At 35.8% G+C, this 12,067-nt stretch overlaps 13 non-coding genes across 13 annotated transcripts; all 13 read right to left on the bottom strand.

Moving 5' to 3' along the window:
* Positions 1–202: 202 nt before the first annotated feature.
* Positions 203–285, bottom strand: TRNAL-CAG (transfer RNA leucine (anticodon CAG)). Its single transcript has one exon. It is a non-coding gene; the product is annotated as a tRNA-Leu (tRNA).
* A 676-nt stretch (positions 286–961) lies between these two features.
* On the bottom strand, positions 962–1,034 carry TRNAF-GAA (transfer RNA phenylalanine (anticodon GAA)). The gene has a single exon. It is a non-coding gene; the product is annotated as a tRNA-Phe (tRNA).
* An 899-nt stretch (positions 1,035–1,933) lies between these two features.
* TRNAL-CAG (transfer RNA leucine (anticodon CAG)) lies at positions 1,934–2,016 on the bottom strand. Its single transcript has one exon. It is a non-coding gene; the product is annotated as a tRNA-Leu (tRNA).
* A 677-nt stretch (positions 2,017–2,693) lies between these two features.
* TRNAF-GAA (transfer RNA phenylalanine (anticodon GAA)) lies at positions 2,694–2,766 on the bottom strand. The gene has a single exon. It is a non-coding gene; the product is annotated as a tRNA-Phe (tRNA).
* Positions 2,767–3,665: 899 nt separating this feature from the next.
* On the bottom strand, positions 3,666–3,748 carry TRNAL-CAG (transfer RNA leucine (anticodon CAG)). Its single transcript has one exon. It is a non-coding gene; the product is annotated as a tRNA-Leu (tRNA).
* A 680-nt stretch (positions 3,749–4,428) lies between these two features.
* TRNAF-GAA (transfer RNA phenylalanine (anticodon GAA)) lies at positions 4,429–4,501 on the bottom strand. The gene has a single exon. It is a non-coding gene; the product is annotated as a tRNA-Phe (tRNA).
* An 899-nt stretch (positions 4,502–5,400) lies between these two features.
* TRNAL-CAG (transfer RNA leucine (anticodon CAG)) lies at positions 5,401–5,483 on the bottom strand. The gene has a single exon. It is a non-coding gene; the product is annotated as a tRNA-Leu (tRNA).
* A 681-nt stretch (positions 5,484–6,164) lies between these two features.
* Positions 6,165–6,237, bottom strand: TRNAF-GAA (transfer RNA phenylalanine (anticodon GAA)). Its single transcript has one exon. It is a non-coding gene; the product is annotated as a tRNA-Phe (tRNA).
* Positions 6,238–7,136: 899 nt separating this feature from the next.
* On the bottom strand, positions 7,137–7,219 carry TRNAL-CAG (transfer RNA leucine (anticodon CAG)). The gene has a single exon. It is a non-coding gene; the product is annotated as a tRNA-Leu (tRNA).
* A 1,636-nt stretch (positions 7,220–8,855) lies between these two features.
* Positions 8,856–8,938, bottom strand: TRNAL-CAG (transfer RNA leucine (anticodon CAG)). The gene has a single exon. It is a non-coding gene; the product is annotated as a tRNA-Leu (tRNA).
* Positions 8,939–9,616: 678 nt separating this feature from the next.
* Positions 9,617–9,689, bottom strand: TRNAF-GAA (transfer RNA phenylalanine (anticodon GAA)). Its single transcript has one exon. It is a non-coding gene; the product is annotated as a tRNA-Phe (tRNA).
* An 899-nt stretch (positions 9,690–10,588) lies between these two features.
* Positions 10,589–10,671, bottom strand: TRNAL-CAG (transfer RNA leucine (anticodon CAG)). The gene has a single exon. It is a non-coding gene; the product is annotated as a tRNA-Leu (tRNA).
* A 675-nt stretch (positions 10,672–11,346) lies between these two features.
* Positions 11,347–11,419, bottom strand: TRNAF-GAA (transfer RNA phenylalanine (anticodon GAA)). The gene has a single exon. It is a non-coding gene; the product is annotated as a tRNA-Phe (tRNA).
* Between the last annotated feature and the right edge of the window lie 648 nt (positions 11,420–12,067).

Raw genomic sequence — 12,067 nt, 5'->3', positions numbered from 1 at the left:
ACAGCTAACATATGCACATAAAACCTATTTCACAATCCTAGAGTTCCGTTTATAGATGACAATTTCAGATTCACCCCAAAAACTCCCAGGTAGTCATAACTTTGGGATCAGGTTTTTTAAGGCCCATTGCTAAGTTTGGTTTGAGCCCCATCTAATCAATAACTGAAGGGAATCTGTATAGTTTCATGAAACGAAAAGGTGATGTCAGAAGTGGGATTTGAACCCACGCCTCCAAGAGAGACTGCGAACTGAACGCAGCGCCTTAGACCGCTCGGCCATCCTGACTTCTTGTGGATTTTGTACCTTAACCAACTTGTCGCAACACACAAAAACATTAATAAATAGCATTTTTCATGTGTGTACTTTTTGTCAGCATTAATTTTCAATCCTCCTTTTATTTTGTTAGGATGTTAGAAATGTTAGATTTCTCACAAAATGCGGTGATGCATCATATTTCTTCAGAAACTACCATTTGGCCACACAGCAGGGTTTTGAAAATAAGAGCACTATTCGGGTTTTGGAATGCAGATTTTGCAAGAATAGTTTGCGGTAAAATTTTCAGATTACCAAACGTACCAAAACAGCAGAAACCCCCCCCAAACTGACCCCATTTTAGAAATTACTTCTCACAATGAATTCATATACACCACAGCATTTCATAGTCAAACATACATGGCTGAAATCATTCAGCTAGTGTCTGATACATGATGCCTGTATCAGCTATGCGGTTCCCATTAAATCCTCTTACAGCTTAGTGAAATGGAAATAAACAAAATAGAGGAAAAATTAAAAAAAATAATAATTTGCTCAAAAGGAAAAGCTCCCATTTCTCATCTTTTCAACATTTTATTTTCTGTAGATAGTTAAGATTTTTAGGCCTTTTTTCATTTTCTTTAAGTCATCAGCCCATGTGCTTTGTTCTTTTTCTCCTTAAAATGTAAACAGTGAAGAAAAATTATGTTGCCGAAACCCGGGATCGAACCAGGGACCTTTAGATCTTCAGTCTAACGCTCTCCCAACTGAGCTATTTCGGCCAAACACAAACAACTTTAAGAGTGTTTGACACTCGGCAAATGTCAAGCGAAACCCCTGAAAATGTATATTTTTATTTTTGCTTTGACTAGTTTTTGCAGCATGATTTCTATTTGAAACTCCTGCCATTTTGTTGTACATGTTTAATAACTTTCATTAACTCTTTGTGAATGAGTAGAAAAAAAATGCAATTTTGACAGATTTTTTTACATTTCCAATTTGACTCTATTCATCATGTTCATTCTAACCCTGTGTTTATGAGACAGGTGATGGTTGCACATAAAACACAATGTGCATGCATAATGTTACATCAAGTTTTATTTGATATTAGATGCAAATAATTGGAGCAAAAAAGGAGACAAAAATTTAGAGAAAATATTTTAATGATTGTTAACTTTCAATGTGAAAACGTTTGTCCCAAAATGTGCTGAAACTTAGATGTCAGTATCGCATGCGCATTTCAGACTTTTTAATCTATGATTACCTACTTTTTCAGCTTTTGTTTATTAAGTACTGTTATGGTCTATTGAGGAATGAGGTAAACAAATATGAAATTAGACTTACCTGCAATTCAGTTTATAGAAATCTCCCAGAACAGCCCCATAGGATGTGGAATCTCCGACCTAATAGGGAAAGAGAACACAAAGAGGTGAAATAATCCTCCCCATTCACCGCCCATAGTATTTTTATGGTGCCAAGACAGCTAACATATGCACATAAAACCTATTTCACAATCCTAGAGTTCCGTTTATAGATGACAATTTCAGATTCACCCCAAAAACTCCCAGGTAGTCATAACTTTGGGATCAGGTTTTTTAAGGCCCATTGCTAAGTTTGGTTTGAGCCCCATCTAATCAATAACTGAAGGGAATCTGTATAGTTTCATGAAACGAAAAGGTGATGTCAGAAGTGGGATTTGAACCCACGCCTCCAAGAGAGACTGCGACCTGAACGCAGCGCCTTAGACCGCTCGGCCATCCTGACTTCTTGTGGATTTTGTACCTTAACCAACTTGTCGCAACACACAAAAACATTAATAAATAGCATTTTTCATGTGTGTACTTTTTGTCAGCATTAATTTTCAAACCTCCTTTTATTTTGTTAGGATGTTAGAAATGTTAGATTTCTCACAAAATGCGGTGATGCATCATATTTCTTCAGAAACTACCATTTGGCCACACAGCAGGGCTTTGAAAATAAGAGCACCATTCGGGTTCTGGAATGCAGATTTTGCAAGAATAGTTTGCGGTAAAATTTTCAGAGTACCAAACATACCAAAAACAGCAGAAACCCCCCCCAAAGTGACCCCATTTTAGAAATTACTTCTCACAATGAATCCATATACACCACAGCATTTCATAGTCAAACATACATGGCTGAAATCATTCAGCTAGTGTCTGATACATGATGCCTGTATCAGCTATCCGGTTCCCATTAAATCCTCTTACAGCTTAGTGAAATGGAAATAAACAAAATAGAGGAAAAATTAAAAAGAATAATAATTTGCTCAAAAGGAAAAGCTCCCATTTCTCATCTTTTCAACATTTTATTTTCTGTAGATAGTTAAGATTTTTAGGCCTTTTTTCATTTTCTTTCAGTCATCAGCCCATGTGCTTTGTTCATTTTCTCCTTAAAATGTAAACAGTGAAGAAAAATTATGTTGCCGAAACCCGGGATCGAACCAGGGACCTTTAGATCTTCAGTCTAACGCTCTCCCAACTGAGCTATTTCGGCCAAACCCAAACAACTTTAAGAGTGTTTGACACTCGGCAAATGTCAAGCGAAACCCCTGAAAATGTATATTTTTATTTTTGCTTTGACTAGTTTTTGCAGCATGATTTCTATTTGAAACTCCTGCCATTTTGTTGTACATGTTTAATAACTTTCATTAACTCTTTGTGAATGAGTAGAAAAAAAATGCAATTTTGACAGATTTTTTTACATTTCCAATTTGACTCTATTCATCATGTTCATTCTAACCCTGTGTTTATGAGACAGGTGATGGTTGCACATAAAACACAATGTGCATGCATAATGTTACATCAAGTTTTATTTGATATTAGATGCAAATAATTGGAGCAAAAAAGGAGACAAAAATTTAGAGAAAATATTTTAATGATTGTTAACTTTCAATGTGAAAACGTTTGTCCCAAAATGTGCTGAAACTTAGATGTCAGTATCGCATGCGCATTTCAGACTTTTTAATCTATGATTACCTACTTTTTCAGCTTTTGTTTATTAAGTACTGTTATGGTCTATTGAGGAATGAGGTAAACAAATATGAAATTAGACTTACCTGCAATTCAGTTTATAGAAATCTCCCAGAACACCCCCATAGGATGTGGAATCTCCGACCTAATAGGGAAAGAGAACACAAAGAGGTGAAATAATCCTCCCCATTCACCGCCCATAATATTTTTATGGTGCCAAGACAGCTAACATATGCACATAAAACCTATTTCACAATCCTAGAGTTCGGTTTATAGATGACAATTTCAGATTCACCCCAAAAACTCCCAGGTAGTCATAACTTTGGGATCAGGTTTTTTAAGGCCCATTGCTAAGTTTGGTTTGAGCCCCATCTAATCAATAACTGAAGGGAATCTGTATAGTTTCATGAAACGAAAAGGTGATGTCAGAAGTGGGATTTGAACCCACGCCTCCAAGAGAGACTGCGACCTGAACGCAGCGCCTTAGACCGCTCGGCCATCCTGACTTCTTGTGGATTTTGTACCTTAACCAACTTGTCGCAACACACAAAAACATTAATAAATAGCATTTTTCATGTGTGTACTTTTTGTCAGCATTAATTTTCAAACCTCCTTTTATTTTGTTAGGATGTTAGAAATGTTAGATTTCTCACAAAATGCGGTGATGCATCATATTTCTTCAGAAACTACCATTTGGCCACACAGCAGGGCTTTGAAAATAAGAGCACCATTCGGGTTTTGGAATGCAGATTTTGCAAGAATAGTTTGCGGTAAAATTTTCAGAGTACCAAACATACCAAAAACAGCAGAAACCCCCCCCCCCAAAGTGACCCCATTTTAGAAATTACTTCTCACAATGAATCCATATACACCACAGCATTTCATAGTCAAACATACATGGCTGAAATCATTCAGCTAGTGTCTGATACATGATGCCTGTATCAGCTATCCGGTTCCCATTAAATCCTCTTACAGCTTAGTGAAATGGAAATAAACAAAATAGAGGAAAAATTAAAAAGAATAATAATTTGCTCAAAAGGAAAAGCTCCCATTTCTCATCTTTTCAACATTTTATTTTCTGTAGATAGTTAAGATTTTTAGGCCTTTTTTCATTTTCTTTCAGTCATCAGCCCATGTGCTTTGTTCATTTTCTCCTTAAAATGTAAACAGTGAAGAAAAATTATGTTGCCGAAACCCGGGATCGAACCAGGGACCTTTAGATCTTCAGTCTAACGCTCTCCCAACTGAGCTATTTCGGCCAAACCCAAACAACTTTAAGAGTGTTTGACACTCGGCAAATGTCAAGCGAAACCCCTGAAAATGTATATTTTTATTTTTGCTTTGACTAGTTTTTGCAGCATGATTTCTATTTGAAACTCCTGCCATTTTGTTGTACATGTTTAATAACTTTCATTAACTCTTTGTGAATGAGTAGAAAAAAAATGCAATTTTGACAGATTTTTTTACATTTCCAATTTGACTCTATTCATCATGTTCATTCTAACCCTGTGTTTATGAGACAGGTGATGGTTGCACATAAAACACAATGTGCATGCATAATGTTACATCAAGTTTTATTTGATATTAGATGCAAATAATTGGAGCAAAAAAGGAGACAAAAATTTAGAGAAAATATTTTAATGATTGTTAACTTTCAATGTGAAAACGTTTGTCCCAAAATGTGCTGAAACTTAGATGTCAGTATCGCATGCGCATTTCAGACTTTTTAATCTATGATTACCTACTTTTTCAGCTTTTGTTTATTAAGTACTGTTATGGTCTATTGAGGAATGAGGTAAACAAATATGAAATTAGACTTACCTGCAATTCAGTTTATAGAAATCTCCCAGAACACCCCCATAGGATGTGGAATCTCCGACCTAATAGGGAAAGAGAACACAAAGAGGTGAAATAATCCTCCCCATTCACCGCCCATAATATTTTTATGGTGCCAAGACAGCTAACATATGCACATAAAACCTATTTCACAATCCTAGAGTTCCGTTTATAGATGACAATTTCAGATTCACCCCAAAAACTCCCAGGTAGTCATAACTTTGGGATCAGGTTTTTTAAGGCCCATTGCTAAGTTTGGTTTGAGCCCCATCTAATCAATAACTGAAGGGAATCTGTATAGTTTCATGAAACGAAAAGGTGATGTCAGAAGTGGGATTTGAACCCACGCCTCCAAGAGAGACTGCGACCTGAACGCAGCGCCTTAGACCGCTCGGCCATCCTGACTTCTTGTGGATTTTGTACCTTAACCAACTTGTCGCAACACACAAAAACATTAATAAATAGCATTTTTCATGTGTGTACTTTTTGTCAGCATTAATTTTCAAACCTCCTTTTATTTTGTTAGGATGTTAGAAATGTTAGATTTCTCACAAAATGCGGTGATGCATCATATTTCTTCAGAAACTACCATTTGGCCACACAGCAGGGCTTTGAAAATAAGAGCACCATTCGGGTTTTGGAATGCAGATTTTGCAAGAATAGTTTGCGGTAAAATTTTCAGAGTACCAAACATACCAAAAACAGCAGAAACCCCCCCCCCCCAAAGTGACCCCATTTTAGAAATTACTTCTCACAATGAATCCATATACACCACAGCATTTCATAGTCAAACATACATGGCTGAAATCATTCAGCTAGTGTCTGATACATGATGCCTGTATCAGCTATCCGGTTCCCATTAAATCCTCTTACAGCTTAGTGAAATGGAAATAAACAAAATAGAGGAAAAATTAAAAAAAATAATAATTTGCTCAAAAGGAAAAGCTCCCATTTCTCATCTTGTCAACATTTTATTTTCTGTAGATAGTTAAGATTTTTAGGCCTTTTTTCATTTTCTTTCAGTCATCAGCCCATGTGCTTTGTTCATTTTCTCCTTAAAATGTAAACAGTGAAGAAAAATTATGTTGCCGAAACCCGGGATCGAACCAGGGACCTTTAGATCTTCAGTCTAACGCTCTCCCAACTGAGCTATTTCGGCCAAACACAAACAACTTTAGGAGTGTTTGACACTCGGCAAATGTCAAGCGAAACCCCTGAAAATGTATATTTTTATTTTTGCTTTGACTAGTTTTTGCAGCATGATTTCTATTTGAAACTCCTGCCATTTTGTTGTACATGTTTAATAACTTTCATTAACTCTTTGTGAATGAGTAGAAAAAAAATGCAATTTTGACAGATTTTTTTACATTTCCAATTTGACTCTATTCATCATGTTCATTCTAACCCTGTGTTTATGAGACAGGTGATGGTTGCACATAAAACACAATGTGCATGAATAATGTTACATCAAGTTTTATTTGATATTAGATGCAAATAATTGGAGCAAAGAAGGAGACAAAAATTTAGAGAAAATATTTTAATGATTGTTAACTTTCAATGTGAAAACGTTTGTCCCAAAATGTGCTGAAACTTAGATGTCAGTATCGCATGCGCATTTCAGACTTTTTAATCTATGATTACCTACTTTTTCAGCTTTTGTTTATTAAGTACTGTTATGGTCTATTGAGGAATGAGGTAAACAAATATGAAATTAGACTTACCTGCAATTCAGTTTATAGAAATCTCCCAGAACAGCCCCATAGGATGTGGAATCTCCGACCTAATAGGGAAAGAGAACACAAAGAGGTGAAATAATCCTCCCCATTCACCGCCCATAGTATTTTTATGGTGCCAAGACAGCTAACATATGCACATAAAACCTATTTCACAATCCTAGAGTTCCGTTTATAGATGACAATTTCAGATTCACCCCAAAAACTCCCAGGTAGTCATAACTTTGGGATCAGGTTTTTTAAGGCCCATTGCTAAGTTTGGTTTGAGCCCCATCTAATCAATAACTGAAGGGAATCTGTATAGTTTCATGAAACGAAAAGGTGATGTCAGAAGTGGGATTTGAACCCACGCCTCCAAGAGAGACTGCGAACTGAACGCAGCGCCTTAGACCGCTCGGCCATCCTGACTTCTTGTGGATTTTGTACCTTAACCAACTTGTCGCAACACACAAAAACATTAATAAATAGCATTTTTCATGTGTGTACTTTTTGTCAGCATTAATTTTCAATCCTCCTTTTATTTTGTTAGGATGTTAGAAATGTTAGATTTCTCACAAAATGCGGTGATGCATCATATTTCTTCAGAAACTACCATTTGGCCACACAGCAGGGTTTTGAAAATAAGAGCACTATTCGGGTTTTGGAATGCAGATTTTGCAAGAATAGTTTGCGGTAAAATTTTCAGATTACCAAACGTACCAAAACAGCAGAAACCCACCCCAAACTGACCCCATTTTAGAAATTACTTCTCACAATGAATTCATATACACCACAGCATTTCATAGTCAAACATACATGGCTGAAATCATTCAGCTAGTGTCTGATACATGATGCCTGTATCAGCTATGCGGTTCCCATTAAATCCTCTTACAGCTTAGTGAAATGGAAATAAACAAAATAGAGGAAAAATTAAAAAAAATAATAATTTGCTCAAAAGGAAAAGCTCCCATTTCTCATCTTTTCAACATTTTATTTTCTGTAGATAGTTAAGATTTTTAGGCCTTTTTTCATTTTCTTTCAGTCATCAGCCCATGTGCTTTGTTCATTTTCTCCTTAAAATGTAAACAGTGAAGAAAAATTATGTTGCCGAAACCCGGGATCTTTAGATCTTCAGTCTAACGCTCTCCCAACTGAGCTATTTCGGCCAAACACAAACAACTTTAAGAGTGTTTGACACTCGGCAAATGTCAAGCGAAACCCCTGAAAATGTATATTTTTATTTTTGCTTTGACTAGTTTTTGCAGCATGATTTCTATTTGAAACTCCTGCCATTTTGTTGTACATGTTTAATAACTTTCATTAACTCTTTGTGAATGAGTAGAAAAAAAATGCAATTTTGACAGATTTTTTTACATTTCCAATTTGACTCTATTCATCATGTTCATTCTAACCCTGTGTTTATGAGACAGGTGATGGTTGCACATAAAACACAATGTGCATGCATAATGTTACATCAAGTTTTATTTGATATTAGATGCAAATAATTGGAGCAAAAAAGGAGACAAAAATTTAGAGAAAATATTTTAATGATTGTTAACTTTCAATGTGAAAACGTTTGTCCCAAAATGTGCTGAAACTTAGATGTCAGTATCGCATGCGCATTTCAGACTTTTTAATCTATGATTACCTACTTTTTCAGCTTTTGTTTATTAAGTACTGTTATGGTCTATTGAGGAATGAGGTAAACAAATATGAAATTAGACTTACCTGCAATTCAGTTTATAGAAATCTCCCAGAACAGCCCCATAGGATGTGGAATCTCCGACCTAATAGGGAAAGAGAACACAAAGAGGTGAAATAATCCTCCCCATTCACCGCCCATAGTATTTTTATGGTGCCAAGACAGCTAACATATGCACATAAAACCTATTTCACAATCCTAGAGTTCCGTTTATAGATGACAATTTCAGATTCACCCCAAAAACTCCCAGGTAGTCATAACTTTGGGATCAGGTTTTTTAAGGCCCATTGCTAAGTTTGGTTTGAGCCCCATCTAATCAATAACTGAAGGGAATCTGTATAGTTTCATGAAACGAAAAGGTGATGTCAGAAGTGGGATTTGAACCCACGCCTCCAAGAGAGACTGCGACCTGAACGCAGCGCCTTAGACCGCTCGGCCATCCTGACTTCTTGTGGATTTTGTACCTTAACCAACTTGTCGCAACACACAAAAACATTAATAAATAGCATTTTTCATGTGTGTACTTTTTGTCAGCATTAATTTTCAAACCTCCTTTTATTTTGTTAGGATGTTAGAAATGTTAGATTTCTCACAAAATGCGGTGATGCATCATATTTCTTCAGAAACTACCATTTGGCCACACAGCAGGGCTTTGAAAATAAGAGCACCATTCGGGTTTTGGAATGCAGATTTTGCAAGAATAGTTTGCGGTAAAATTTTCAGAGTACCAAACATACCAAAAACAGCAGAAACCCCCCCCCAAAGTGACCCCATTTTAGAAATTACTTCTCACAATGAATCCATATACACCACAGCATTTCATAGTCAAACATACATGGCTGAAATCATTCAGCTAGTGTCTGATACATGATGCCTGTATCAGCTATCCGGTTCCCATTAAATCCTCTTACAGCTTAGTGAAATGGAAATAAACAAAATAGAGGAAAAATTAAAAAAAATAATAATTTGCTCAAAAGGAAAAGCTCCCATTTCTCATCTTTTCAACATTTTATTTTCTGTAGATAGTTAAGATTTTTAGGCCTTTTTTCATTTTCTTTCAGTCATCAGCCCATGTGCTTTGTTCATTTTCTCCTTAAAATGTAAACAGTGAAGAAAAATTACGTTGCCGAAACCCGGGATCGAACCAGGGACCTTTAGATCTTCAGTCTAACGCTCTCCCAACTGAGCTATTTCGGCCAAACACAAACAACTTTAAGAGTGTTTGACACTCGGCAAATGTCAAGCGAAACCCCTGAAAATGTATATTTTTATTTTTGCTTTGACTAGTTTTTGCAGCATGATTTCTATTTGAAACTCCTGCCATTTTGTTGTACATGTTTAATAACTTTCATTAACTCTTTGTGAATGAGTAGAAAAAAAATGCAATTTTGACAGATTTTTTTACATTTCCAATTTGTCTCTATTCATCATGTTCATTCTAACCCTGTGTTTATGAGACAGGTGATGGTTGCACATAAAACACAATGTGCATGCATAATGTTACATCAAGTTTTATTTGATATTAGATGCAAATAATTGGAGCAAAAAAGGAGACAAAAATTTAGAGAAAATATTTTAATGATTGTTAACTTTCAATGTGAAAACGTTTGTCCCAAAATGTGCTGAAACTTAGATGTCAGTATCGCATGCGCATTTCAGACTTTTTAATCTATGATTACCTACTTTTTCAGCTTTTGTTTATTAAGTACTGTTATGGTCTATTGAGGAATGAGGTAAACAAATATGAAATTATACTTACCTGCAATTCAGTTTATAGAAATCTCCCAGAACAGCCCCATAGGATGTGGAATCTCCGACCTAATAGGGAAAGAGAACACAAAGAAGTGAAATAATCCTCCCCATTCACCGCCCATAGTATTTTTATGGTGCCAAGACAGCTAACATATGCACATAAAACCTATTTCACAATCCTAGAGTTCCGTTTATAGATGACAATTTCAGATTCACCCCAAAAACTCCCAGGTAGTCATAACTTTGGGATCAGGTTTTTTAAGGCCCATTGCTAAGTTTGGTTTGAGCCCCATCTAATCAATAACTGAAGGTAATCTGTATAGTTTCATGAAACGAAAAGGTGATGTCAGAAGTGGGATTTGAACCCACGCCTCCAAGAGAGACTGCGACCTGAACGCAGCGCCTTAGACCGCTCGGCCATCCTGACTTCTTGTGGATTTTGTACCTTAACCAACTTGTCGCAACACACAAAAACATTAATAAATAGCATTTTTCATGTGTGTACTTTTTGTCAGCATTAATTTTCAAACCTCCTTTTATTTTGTTAGGATGTTAGAAATGTTAGATTTCTCACAAAATGCGGTGATGCATCATATTTCTTCAGAAACTACCATTTGGCCACACAGCAGGGTTTTGAAAATAAGAGCACTATTCGGGTTTTGGAATGCAGATTTTGCAAGAATAGTTTGCGGTAAAATTTTCAGAGTACCAAACATACCAAAAACAGCAGAAACCCCCCAAAGTGACCCCATTTTAGAAATTACTTCTCACAATGAATCCATATACACCACAGCATTTCATAGTCAAACATACATGGCTGAAATCATTCAGCTAGTGTCTGATACATGATGCCTGTATCAGCTATCCGGTTCCCATTAAATCCTCTTACAGCTTAGTGAAATGGAAATAAACAAAATAGAGGAAAAATTAAAAAAAATAATAATTTGCTCAAAAGGAAAAGCTCCCATTTCTCATCTTGTCAACATTTTATTTTCTGTAGATAGTTAAGATTTTTAGGCCTTTTTTCATTTTCTTTCAGTCATCAGCCCATGTGCTTTGTTCATTTTCTCCTTAAAATGTAAACAGTGAAGAAAAATTATGTTGCCGAAACCCGGGATCGAACCAGGGACCTTTAGATCTTCAGTCTAACGCTCTCCCAACTGAGCTATTTCGGCCAAACACAAACAACTTTAGGAGTGTTTGACACTCGGCAAATGTCAAGCGAAACCCCTGAAAATGTATATTTTTATTTTTGCTTTGACTAGTTTTTGCAGCATGATTTCTATTTGAAACTCCTGCCATTTTGTTGTACATGTTTAATAACTTTCATTAACTCTTTGTGAATGAGTAGAAAAAAAATGCAATTTTGACAGATTTTTTTACATTTCCAATTTGACTCTATTCATCATGTTCATTCTAACCCTGTGTTTATGAGACAGGTGATGGTTGCACATAAAACACAATGTGCATGCATAATGTTACATCAAGTTTTATTTGATATTAGATGCAAATAATTGGAGCAAAAAAGGAGACAAAAATTTAGAGAAAATATTTTAATGATTGTTAACTTTCAATGTGAAAACGTTTGTCCCAAAATGTGCTGAAACTTAGATGTCAGTATCGCATGCGCATTTCAGACTTTTTAATCTATGATTACCTACTTTTTCAGCTTTTGTTTATTAAGTACTGTTATGGTCTATTGAGGAATGAGGTAAACAAATATGAAATTAGACTTACCTGCAATTCAGTTTATAGAAATCTCCCAGAACAGCCCCATAGGATGTGGAATCTCCGACCTAATAGGGAAAGAGAACACAAAGAGG

Source organism: Ranitomeya imitator, chromosome 10 (assembly GCF_032444005.1).
Source record: "Ranitomeya imitator isolate aRanImi1 chromosome 10, aRanImi1.pri, whole genome shotgun sequence".
In the NCBI taxonomy this organism is placed as follows: Eukaryota; Metazoa; Chordata; class Amphibia; order Anura; family Dendrobatidae; genus Ranitomeya; species Ranitomeya imitator.
Note: the sequence above shows the minus strand (reverse complement) of the source record. Positions and strands in the feature narration are given on the sequence as shown.